Source organism: Carex rostrata, chromosome 13 (assembly GCF_964058835.1).
Source record: "Carex rostrata chromosome 13, lpCarRost1.2, whole genome shotgun sequence".
Lineage (NCBI taxonomy): Eukaryota > Viridiplantae > Streptophyta > Magnoliopsida > Poales > Cyperaceae > Carex > Carex rostrata.
This window is the reverse complement of record NC_135930.1, coordinates 9,677,451-9,690,275: the sequence shown is the minus strand read 5'-3', so window position 1 is coordinate 9,690,275 and position 12,825 is coordinate 9,677,451. Positions and strand designations below refer to the sequence as shown.

Here is a 12,825-nt window from a genome sequence, read left to right as displayed (position 1 = left end):
TTTAATATTTTTATTTTCAAAAGTTATTTTCTCTCCATCCTCCTGATTTTTTTGTGACATATATATGCTCTGGATCCGGAACCGCCCCGTATCCGAACCGGACCTGATAATTTACAAATAAGTTATGGGTATTTATCTACCCAGAACCGAAAGACCGAACCCAAAATATCTACGGGTAGGTATCCGGATCCGGACCCGACCCGATTTGAAACAAATAAGTAATTAAGTATATGGTTCGAAATTTGGACCCGGGCACTTTTAGGGTACGGATCCAAATATAATAGTATCCAGACCCGACCCGACCTGATAGCACCTCTAGTCCAATTGGTTCGTATTACAATTCAATTCTGAGTTACTAAATTCAAAACATGATGCCACCATTCACAGACTTACATTGCAACCAATTTAACATATACAGTGTTACTTGTTAGTAATAAATTCGGAATTATGATGAGGTTTACAAGTTGTTTGTATATAACATGCATATAAATAAATAATTATTCGAATTTTTATAATGCAGATAATATATCTCTTCTTTTATATTAAGCACTAGATGTTCTGATCCGTCAACGGTAGTGATTAAAGATGAAATTTCAGATTAAATATCAGTCTTCCGATCAACTAATAGCTCCTTGATTGTATTTCCCAAAAACTCTTTATCAGGGATGTTGATATTAGCACAATAACTTTTATTTTAACACAACAACTTCAATTTTTTTAACTTTGTAGACAGTTTTACCCCTGTACATATATAGTTCTTTCAACTGCTATTTTGTTCTTCGGAAATCATGCAATCTTACGCTAAAGAATCATTTATTAGTTACTATATATATTCTTCGTTATTATTAATTAGTTACTATATATTATTAGTTATTAGATCTTTATCTAATTTGAGGGGAAAAAAGAAGAAGAATCAACCGATGCATCTCTAGTTGTGCATCAATGATTTTAGCTTTTGTAAATATTTATTTCGGTCCTTTGTTGTTTGAATATATATATATATATTTGGTATAAAAATATAATTTTTTTATAATATTATGTTTTTGTTAACGAATTATAACATAATTAGTTTATTCTTACTATGTTACTACAGCATATACAAATTCAAAACAACATCAATTGAAAAGAAACAACAATAATAGCATATGATTATTTTTTTTGAATAAAAGTGGTATGTACCACCTATTTCATATTGAAATCACATCAGCATTTGATTTAGTACCAAAAAAGATACCAAATTCAAATGCCAAGTATTACATCTGTTCTTACAACCATAACAACACAATATTAACAAAACATAGAACGACTACCATTGACAAGTATATGACAGAAATTTGCATATAAGACCCTACAAAAGCCCTAATTATACTAGCTAAACAATCTCATCCCAGTTCACTATATCATCTTCATCCCTTCCTTCTCCAGACAATAGCATATGATTATTATGCTCGACAAATCTTATATGAACTTTTATTGCAGTTTTTTTTTCGCTCTTGTTATTTTGAATTTGTATGTACTTTAATCACGTAGTAAGAATGAAATTATAATTTAGGTTCTTTCCTCTAGCTAGTTATACTTTTCATATAATTCTCAAAAAAAAAAAAATGTATACTTTTCAAATTTGAAAAAAAAAATGAAACATTCCTAATAAATTATTAAAGATTTCATTAGATGTTTTAATAATGATATAAAATAAATAATCAATGATCATTAGCATAAAGAAAGTGCATCTTAAAAAGATATGATATCCAGAGGAGAATGTAAGGACAAATTTGTCCTTATAAATATTTTTTTTGAAATTGTTGTGTTAATATAAAAAAATAATAATTATATATCATGTATCATCACCCCTTTATCAGGCTGCCGCCCTCTGTCTCTCGAAACGCTATCCTCTGTTTTACCTGCGGTACTGTGCGGTGGTTTTGATTTGATCCGTTCGTTTCGGATCAGACGGGCTAAATTAAGGGTTCACTAAATTTTGAGTTTTTTTAAAATTCAGATAAAATCTGATCTGATCCGTTCAATCCGAAACGAACGGACCAGATCAAAACCAGCACCGCAGGTAAAACCTCCGCAGAGGATACGCTTCCCTCTCACTGTCCAATATAGAAAATATCCAAACCCAGGAATCCCTCTGCTCTCCGATTGGTGCATGTAAAAGCAAGAAATGCAAAAGTGGCAAGACGAAGATGTGGATCCTCTTTATTAATTTGCAAATCCTCAAGCTTGGTAGCTCGAACCAATGGGGAATGTGCAAATCTTCATGTATCATCACCAATTTTCATTCCAAGATGGGAAATAGCACGTTCAGCTCAAGATGGCGCAGATCAAGGGATCGGCCAGCTCTCCATTTAGTTCCCCGTTCATTCCAAAATAGGAGAATTGGTGATGGTTAGGAAATAGAGTCTCTATGAATAGACTGTAAAGCTTCCTCTGCCGCCATCGTTTATACGAACAAAACCCTCGTCTCTCCCTCCTCTATTTCTGAATTTCGATTAAACCCTAACTTTAGACCTGATTTTCCAAAACTCCACCTCGAATCCATTGACAATCGCAAATTAAACTAATGGGTGTTAAGAAGCGAACTTCCTCTTCAATGGAAGAAACAATGGAGAAGCGCAAGGCGAGAAAGGCTCTAGACAAAAAAAGGCGGGTATCAAAAGAAGCGGGAACAACCTCTCTGGCACAGCCAGGATTGCATTTGGATTTGTTCAGCGGCCTCTCCTCACACGAGAGCTCTGTAAGAGAGGAGGCAGTTGAACAATTGGTCAGAGAGTTAAGGGATATCCAGAGGAGTTACGAGGAGAGCAATGGGGAGAATGAAGAGGTAGGGAACTTGGTCAATAGGGAGGCAAAGAAAGATGATGGAATGGAGAATTGTGCACCTTCTCTGAGATATGCCATTAGGAGATTTATTCGTGGTGTATCCTCCTCCAGGGAGGTGAGAAAAGATATGTTTAATTTTTTTTTTTTTGTCCAGTTTGTACAAAATAGTATCCTACCGGATGAATTGAGTAGCTATTATTTAGCCTAGGAAGATCTAACTCCTTAAATTAGTGAGAAAAAAGAGGAAAATAATTAAATCTACCTAGTAATATTCTTATATCAAATTAGTCAATTGTTCAGGTGGCAGGGATTGATTCCGGACTCAAGTTGGTCAATCTGAACTGTTTCTGTATCAGAACTTGCATGCAGAGGCCAAATCAAATCTGATTTTAAAAATTCAATCACCGCCATTGATGAATAAGGATACAAAACTCTTAGTATATATTAGTAGAAATTTGCAAAAAATGGATGAACTTCTGGTTTAAATCTTCAGCATGGTAATTGCTACTTAACACCATGACTGTTATTTGCTTATATTTTAAACTATCAATTCATTTTTATTTTGTAAATAATTTTACAGTTTGCAAGGCAAGGCTTTGCACTGGCTTTAGGAGCTGTAGTTGGTGAACTTCATGCAATAAAATTGGATTCTTTGATGAAGCTCATAGTAGAAGAGCTCGAAATTTCATCTGGCATGAAGGGTCAGGTATTGGCAACTGAAACCTGTACCAAGTTTGTACAATTCTAGCTTTTGTTTTGATTTCTTTGTTCATTGTACCCCCTTTTTGGTCTTGTAAAGTGGTTGATGGAGGCATGTTATTGAGATTAACTGGATCTTAGTACCTTCTTTTGTCACTGTAGTGATACCTGAGCTGGTTCTTCAGTAAAAAAACATACTGCGCTAGAACATGCAATCCTCTAACATAGCCAAAACAAAAATTGTTACCTTGAATACACTAACGTAGTCAAAGCAAAAGTTGTTACCTTACCAAATCCCCTCTATTATAATAAAATGGTAAAGAAACCTACTATCGTAGCATTTCAATGTAGCTGGAATAAAATTATCAACTAAAATTTCACGGGTAGATATTTTTCCAGGCATGTAAAGTTCTGTCTGCAATTTTTTGATAAGCTGAGATGTTTTGCAATTTTTTTTTTTTGTAAAATTATGATAAACTGTGAACAACAATAATCTAAATTGGCTTGTTAACTTTCACAGAGATCAGTTTTTCTAACGTTTACTTGGGCATTATTTTACAGGAAGCTAAAGACAATCTCTTGGGCCGACTTTTTGCATATGGGTCACTCGCAAGATCATCACGAATTTCTGAAAAATGGAAGTCAGACAAGAGCTCATCAATTGTGAAGGATTTTGTTGGTACTGTGACTTCACTTGCAACAAAGAAGCGTTATTTGAGCGAGCCAGCTGCTTCTGTCATATTGGATTTGGCCAATAAGGTCTGTAGCAGTATTGTGCATGTTTGGTTTTGTTGGTTTAGACAAGAACAAAGGATTCTAATACCACCCGATTACCCAGTACTATTATGTGCTAGTACCAGACCAAATGTTTATGGTTACTTACAGGATGACAACCATAAATAAAAAAGAACAAAAAACAAAAGTGATAGGTCGACTACAGATTCATTACAGTGATGGCAATTGGAACAATTTCCTCTACCTTCCTGGTATTGTATTGATATATGAATCTCCATTCTGATTGGTATCTTAATAAAGCAAAAATCTTCATGAAAAATGCAACCAAGGAAATGCAAATGATGATAATTTACATCCCAGCTAAGAACAGTTGAAATCCAGTACCTTTTATTGTTTGTATTAGAGTTACTTTGAAAACTAATTTTGTAATAGTTTGCGGTTCTGATGAGGTATGTTTGGAACCATTTTATGTTGCAGTTACCTGAGGAGGCTGTATTAACTGAAGTGTTGGAAGCCCCAGGATTGAAGGACTGGTTTGAAAGAGCTGCTAAAGATGGGGACCCTGATGCACTTTTCCTTGCACTCAAGTTACAGGAGAGGGTAAATACTGAAAATGATGTGTTTGGAAATTTACTCCCATGTCCCTTCAGTGCTGATAAGTTCTTTGCTCGAGACCATCTCTTGTTTCTCTCTCCTTGTTTCAAGGTAAGATTCTGGCATGCTGTATTGGGATAAATAAAGATATTCTGCAAATTGAAACCAATAGTGCATTTGGTTTTCTTTATAGGGTTAATTTTTAGTATACCCTCCAAGACTTCTCTAATTTCCTATATATCCCTCCCCACTTCAATTTATCTAATTTATCCCATAACTCTTGAAATTTTTTCCTTTTTACCCATTATACAGTAACTATGAAATTAATTTTAGTTAAATCTCTAGTTAAAATAATAAAAGACAAATTTGCCCTTTCTTGTAAGTTGATATTTCCTCCTTCCTGTGCTCTCTTGTGATTTGGGATTATATTTCCTTCTCTCACAATGAAACAACTCAATTTGCAATATGGAGGTCTGACACTACCAATGGGATGATCTTTTGAAAATTAATCTCTAACATTGGCCATTGCCCTTCTATAAGAGTACTATTGGGTGTAACATCAAGCTAATGCCTTTCTTTTTAAAAAATATGGGTACATCCACCAATTTCAATGACAGATTATAATCTTTACAAATCCTTGTTAGCAAGACCGAATACAAGGCAAAACAGCATGGTAGGGTGTCAGATGTTAAAACCATGCCGTGTTGAAACTCCATTGGCTTCTCAATTTCACCTTTTCTTGTTATTTTTAGGAAAACCCGTAGTTACAGTGCATTAATTGAAAATAATCTATACAAAGTTACATTTCTACGAAAGTAAAATAATTCTAAAATAATACTACCAAACTAATTTAAATCACTAAAGACAGCAGCTATCCGTCCCTTCCAATTTGCAAAAATTGAAAACATGGAGAATCAATTGGTATTTTTTTCATATCCCTTTGATAGCCTTGTCTCCATTTACCAGCAGCTTCAAAAATGACCCTGTTCCGTCGTTGTAGCCTAGAATTTTACCAGCGATCATTGCTTTTTACTCGCATGCTATCCAATTTAGAGATGTATTGTTGGATTGGTAGAAATCTTGATTGAATTGTATGCATCAGGCTCCTGCCAAATCTTAGGTATTTTTTCCCCTAAATATAAGAATACTTATGCAAGGGGCAGAGGTGTTTTCTCCCAGGATACAATGTATTATATAAAATTCCATTATAGCCTTTATTTTTCTGCTCAGAGCCTTCACCATTATTTTTCTCCTCGTGATTTTGACGTGCCTCCGCACCTTGCTTTTTATACAGACTCCCTATTTTATTTCACTCTCCATCTCTCCTGTGTCCATGCACCTCTGCCTCTTACAACATTTAAATCACAGAAAAATGGCAAGGGTATGATGGGAAACAAATAAATCACACGATATGTAATTGTAGTTTATTAACTCAAAAGATAAATAGAAAAGAAAAATGAGAGTTGAGTGATATATTAGATATAATCAAGAGTACAAGGGTAAATAGAAAATTAACCCTTCTTTATAATTCCAACCGCTTCTCAAACTTGAAAGTAACATTGATATATTTGATTTTTTTAGGATAGGTTTTAACTCGAATGAAAGATATGATCAATTGCCCTATTTTATGTGATTTTGGCCTTATAATAGTTACCTGTTGTCTATAAGGTGTAATTCTTGACATTGTGTCTATTGGAAAAGGTGAATAGTACACTGTTAGAAAACCCCAAATAGGAAATTTTTACCGGCCTCATGAAGTTCCAATATATTATTTTAAGAGAATTGAGAAGAGTTTAGTTAGTTTTCAGAAATCCCATAAGAGCAAGGAAACTTGCTTTTTTAGAGTGAAAAATGTAATCAAGATATGACATTTGCTGTTATCTGTATGTATCTTGGGAATATTGGAGGTTTGTTTCGAACGTGAAAATTCTTTTATTTTTATGTTATTTTTAAAGATACAGATTTTTTTTATGTTGTTTGGAAAGATTGAGAAAATTTTGTGTAAATTTTTAAACCCAAAATGACAAAAGACAAGCACTAACTGCTTTAGTTTTACTAAAATGTCTTTGAACAATTAGGAATCATCATTTTGCCTGCCACGTTTGCATGGCCTTTGGCCAGTTTTGGTAAACCTGCTATTACCAGAGATGCCCACTCTAGAAGAGAAAAATTCAACAACCCAAGCCACCAAAAAACGCAAAAAAAGTAAAAAAGGCAGCTCATCAGAGGATAGCTCTGTCAACCTTAGCAATTTCTGTGAGGTTGTTATAGAATCATCCCTCCTCTTCTCTTCCCATGACCGGAAGTACCTGGCACTCAACATACTACTGTTGACCCTGCCTAAAGTACCTGCTTCATGCCTACAAGTAATTCTTTCTAGAAAGGTTGTCTATTGTTTGATGGATATTTTATCAAACAAGTCGTCTAGGCTTCACAAGGCAGGTCAACACTTTTTAACCGAGGTGATAAATTTTGTTGGTGAAAATTTGGATAGAAGGGTTGCAGCTGTAGTGTCCTTGCAAAAGCACAGCCAGGGTAGATTTGATAATATCACAAAAACCCAGACAGTAAAACAACTTGTTGCAAAATTTGGTAATGTTGCTGGATGCATGCGCTTCGTGGAAAGTTTGGTTTCTTTGTTTGTTGATGAGGGGCCCCCTTCTGATGAGCCATCAGGCCAGAGCCAGACAACTGATGAGAACTCAGAGGTGGGTTCTGCTGAGGACAAGGACCTCTTAACCAACGGAAATGGGTCAGATACGTTGAAGAACTGGGTGGTCCATACCATGCCACGTGTTGTTAAAAATTTGAAACTGAATTCAAATTTAAAAACCTTGACAGATGAAGATTTTGTTAGGTTTACTGAGGATAAGTTTAAGGTCCAAGCTGCGATTATGAAGTTTCTCACAATTCAGGGTCTATTTACTGCCTCATTAGGTACTATATAATATTCAACTTATCCCAATGTTACCTATGACATTCATCGTTTTTGCCTTTATAGTGGCCATCTATAATACTTTGTACCTTATGCTGCAAGATTTGTTCATTTGTGGTTGTGTAGATGGAATTTAGATAAGGCTTACATGATTGACCATCATGTTGAATTTTAATAAATAAGGGGCTTAAGGGTAACTTCGTCGTCATTTGGCCGAGAGTATTAGAAACTTGGATTAGTTATTGAGCTTGACTAGCAACTAACCAAGCTTTTCAAACCCTAGCTTATGTGTGTTAGAGAACCTATGGAATGAGAAGACTTGACCATGAACAGACATAGTCAGAAACCTCAAGCTTTAAGACATTTTAAAAAACATTCTAAATTTGTATCAGTGGAAACATAAAAAAGTACAGATGTTAGAAAAAATATAGTACAAGAATTGCATTGCTACAGAAAATTTCCGTGTCCTCTCAAATTAAGAAAAAGAAAAAAGAAAGAACATGTACTTGTACTCATCGTGAATTTAAACTAGTTGAAAATATGCCAAGGGTAGAACTTTTCTGTTTTGACATGAAATGAGATAAAAAGGGCGTAATTATACTGATTCTATTTCCTTTTCTCCTAATAGGTACAGAGGTTACTTCTTTTGAGCTGCAAGAGAAGTTCAAGTGGCCGAAAGTTGCAATCTCCAACACTTTAAGAGAATCATGCATTGAGCAGCTGCAGGTACTATTGGAGGAGGCACATAAATCAGAGGGGGCCCATGTGCTGAACGAGATTGATCCAAATGATCTTGTCTCCTACTTCACCAGATTTGTGGAAACGGTGTCCGGCATTCCTTCAGTGTCACTTTTCATGGCTTTAGGGGCTGAGGATGACAGGGCATTCAAAAAGCTCCTGAAAATGGTATTGAAACTGTCTAATGAGGTAATCCCTCTCTCTTGTCCCCCCTTCCCCCTCTCAGTCTCTCTCAATTTGTAATGATCTTTTGAAAAATTTGCAGAAAGAAAAGAATCAAAATCATCATGAACAAAAAGAACCCATGCCTTTTTCACTGTTTTCACAAAGCCCTGCTGGAGAAATTCAAAAAGAATATTATGGTTAAACAATTTTATTACAGGTTATTGCAGCAATCATTCTATCAGAGGATTTATTTATGATTTGTGGATCTAATTTACATTTTAAATCCTAATAAATTAGAAGTTGAAGATAATATTCTTAGAACAAATATAAGTAAGATTGGTTGGTTGATGTGTTGTTGCTTAGGTTTACTACATAAATATAGGGCTTTGTTGTGAATGCTGAATTTATGGCAAGATACAGACCTAGGGGATGAATTTATATACCACAGCTACAAAGGGAAAAATAAAAGAATTGGGTGAAAATATGATGTCATTTTGTTATAAATTGCTGTATGGGAACACTCAGTATTGTTGACAAGGAGGCTTCACCTTCGGGTTTTTCTTATAATTGATCCAGAAGTTTTGAAGAATTTTGGATAAGTGATGAGTATTGTTTTGACAATAAAGAAAAGTATGTCTGTGCATTTTTGGCAGGAAATTAATGCTCCAGATCTTGAGGTTCGACTTTATTTACATAAAGCATCCCTAAACATAAGACGGAGGACTCATAAACAGAAAAATTATTCATCTCACTTGAGCTGATCTGTATTTTCTGTTTTAATACAGGAAAGGAATGTGGGCCCTGGAATTGATTCATTTAGAATGCATGCAATGCAGTTCCTTCTAATCCAGCTGCTGCTCCAGATACTTCTCCATCCAGGTGAATTCCACGAAGCGGCAATTGACTTGACTAATTGTTGCAAGAAGGCCTTCTCTTTTCTCTCTCAAGGTAACTCTTCAGAGGAGGAAGAGGAGGGTTCCGCTCCAGAAGGGGAAGATAAGGAAGAGGAGGAAGAGGAGGGTGCCGCTTTAAAAGGGGAAGAGGAGGAAGTGGATGGTGCTGCTTCAGAAGGGGAAGAGGAGGAAGAGGAGGAAGAGGAGGGTGCCGCTTTAGAAGGGGAAGAGGAGGGTGCTGCTTCAGAGGGGGAAGAGGGTGGTGCCACTTCAGAGGTGGAAGAGGAGGAAGAGGAAGGTGCTGCACCTCAATTCATGGATGTTCTCGTTGGCACATTCCTTTACCTCTTGCCCCATTCTTCAGGCCCGTTAAACTATGCTATTGAACAGGCAAGTAGATAAGGAATGTTATTTTCCTTGCACAAATTGTACCGAGATTTTCCCTCATATTTTCAGATAACACCCAAAACTACTGATCTTAGTATTTCACGGTTTGCCACCTGAAAAAATGAAAAATGTGGCATGGTATTTTTGTAATCTTGCATTGATCTCATTGGTTTCAGTGCTTGTTTGCTATAATTTCAAATGGCTACATCAAATAAATTCATATGGATCAGGAGCTACATGCTCATACATAGTGCACCTCGTACTATCAGTCCCAGTTTGATTACTCTAGTAGTGAAAGCAGCCCGGTCCTTTTTTTCTTCTCAATTGTTGGAAGCCATTGGTAACCCCAGTTTATTTTTGGGCTATTGAATTAGGTATTCCGATGCTTCTGTGAGGAAGTGACTGATGCAGGGCTTATTCAGATGCTACGAATTGTAAAGAAAGAGCTGAATCCACACCAACTGGCACCAGCTGAAGTCGATAGTGGGGATGAAGTGGAAGATGAAGAGAGAAATGAAGATGAAGGTGAAGATGACTTCCTTGAAATTGAGGAGGATGATGATGATGCTGGGACTAGTGGGTCCAGATCTAGTGACGAGTCTGAAGGGATAACAGAGCCCGGTTCTGTAATTGATGGAGATGTTGAGGATATGGACGATGGGATTGATGTTGACACAACCACTAACGAGGTCAGTACTGACTAAAAGCAGCTAGGAAAAGCTGTCAAAAATTAAAAATGTTAAAACCCAACAAACCATGTGAAATTACAAATGAACAACAGTATGCTACTTTTCTAATCATACGTTCATATTGTTTTGGTTTGAAACAGGTTGATGAAGATGAGGATTCAGAGGGGATGGATGACGATGCTATGTTCAGGATGGATGCATACCTGGCAGCAATGTTCAATGAGAGGAGGATCTCGGGCAACGGCTCTGCTGCTCAGTCACAGTTCCTGTCCTTCAAATTCCAGGTCCTCTCCCTCCTTGAGATCTACCTCCACAATTGTCCTGGTAACTCATTCCAACCTATATTTTCATGATGTCATGTTTACTGCTATAAAGAGTTCATGTAAAACATTTCCTGTTTAAGTACATCTAGCTATTGCTGTACAGGCTGAATTGGGTGGTTTACTTGGTCTGGTCGGAATCTGCATTATATTTTGTTTCTGTCTGGTTAGTTGGAATATAGACTGAAACCGACTCCAATATAGGTGTGTGTTGTAATTTACTGGTGGAACTGGTCCTAAGTGCTGAGTACTAATTTGTACCTCTCAGGACCAAATTTTTTACTGTTTCTATTGGTCTGTTCTTGGTTACTAAATTTACAAAGGGAAGAGGCAAATCATCAGCATACATCTCCGGAAGCTTGAACGCCTTTTAACTTCTTCTTTTTCCTCAACTGAACAGGAAGAACCCAAGTTTTGACTGTCTACTCCTTCCTGATACAAGCCTGTGTAAAGTCACATGCCAATACAGGTTACGAACAATTTAGGCAACGCATAGCTGGCATCATACAAAAGAAAATATTCAAAGCAAAAGAATACCCGAAGTTCCCTAAAAACCAGATTGAAACTCTCAAAACCCTAATTGAGGAAAATCTTAAATTGGTTTATTGTTCCCGGTTCAAGGATGTCTCCAGCCTGGCTCAGAATGCGACGTTTTGGCTACTTAAAATCATCACCTCCATGAATTGCCCAAACTCCAAACTGGAGAGTGTGGTTGAAGTCTTTCACAACACATTGGATGACTATCTTAACAATAAGAAGTCCCGGCGAAAACTGGGATTTGTCAAAGAGGTTGTTAGGAGGTACCCTTGGGTGGGCCCACCCCTTGTCGGCCTTTTATTAGAAAAGTGCGGTTTGACCATGGCTGGGTTCAGGCGGAATGAAATTCATCATGAAATCACATGAAAAAGACACCTCCAGTTTCATCCAAACTGGTCAAGAAGCACCTGAAAGTTATCTGTGAATTGATAGGAACTTGCCCGGAAGCAGTCCAGGAGAGCTGATGTTTGAACGCATTACGTATTTTACCACTGAAGGGTGAATACAAGATGCATTTATTTGCTTCTCCTCAAGTTTGTATCATTTTCATGATATAGTTAGGTGAAGAATATTATTAGAATGATCAAGCATGCATATTTGGACCATTTTCTTAAATGATACTATATAGGTTTCAACGTATTGTCAAAAATCTAATATCTTGAAATTTATGAAGGTTTGGCTGCTATGCTAATAAATAATCATATAAAAAATTTAACTATGCTAAATATATTTACAAAATTATGATAATGGAGAACTCTCTATTCTCTGGCAAATTTGACAATAAGTTTGTGTACCATTCTTGGAACTGTATTGTCAACCTTTCATTTAGATCAAACCACAAAGTGATGATGAGTTAGTACAACTCTAGACATGAAATGCAATGCAAATCATCAATTAAACAATTTGATCAAATGTCATCTTTAGGAAGTCATAAGATAAAGGTCTCATAAGTAGGCACAAGATTGTTGTTAACAATGCAACGTCACACGTGGCAATTATCGTTTCATTAAGTTCTCAAATTCAATGCAACTTGCAAATTTATATGGCAATAAACATGTGGAAAATACTAGTGCCGGTTTATTCTTGAGATAATTAATATTCTATCACGGTGAATATAAAATTTTGGTTGAATCACATAATAAATCTAAGTGAGCTAAAGTTTATCAATTGTTTCAAAGTATAAATATATATTATAACGTGATTTAGTTCAAGAACAATGATGTTAATAGCAGACTAATAGCAGCATACGAACTCTCAGTTATACAAACTTAGCCGTTGTTCTCTCGTCTTTCTTCATTTGCTTTTTT

At 36.1% G+C, this 12,825-nt stretch overlaps 1 pseudogene across 1 annotated transcript; it reads left to right on the top strand.

Moving 5' to 3' along the window:
• The first annotated feature begins 2,210 nt into the window (after positions 1 to 2,210).
• LOC144564075 (uncharacterized) lies at positions 2,211 to 12,172 on the top strand (annotated as a pseudogene). The gene is made up of 11 exons (XR_013514544.1): positions 2,211 to 2,941; positions 3,407 to 3,532; positions 4,087 to 4,284; positions 4,738 to 4,965; positions 6,933 to 7,791; positions 8,418 to 8,716; positions 9,478 to 9,847; positions 9,884 to 9,975; positions 10,347 to 10,661; positions 10,802 to 10,985; positions 11,382 to 12,172. The product of XR_013514544.1 is annotated as an uncharacterized LOC144564075 (transcript).
• Positions 12,173 to 12,825: the final 653 nt, after the last annotated feature.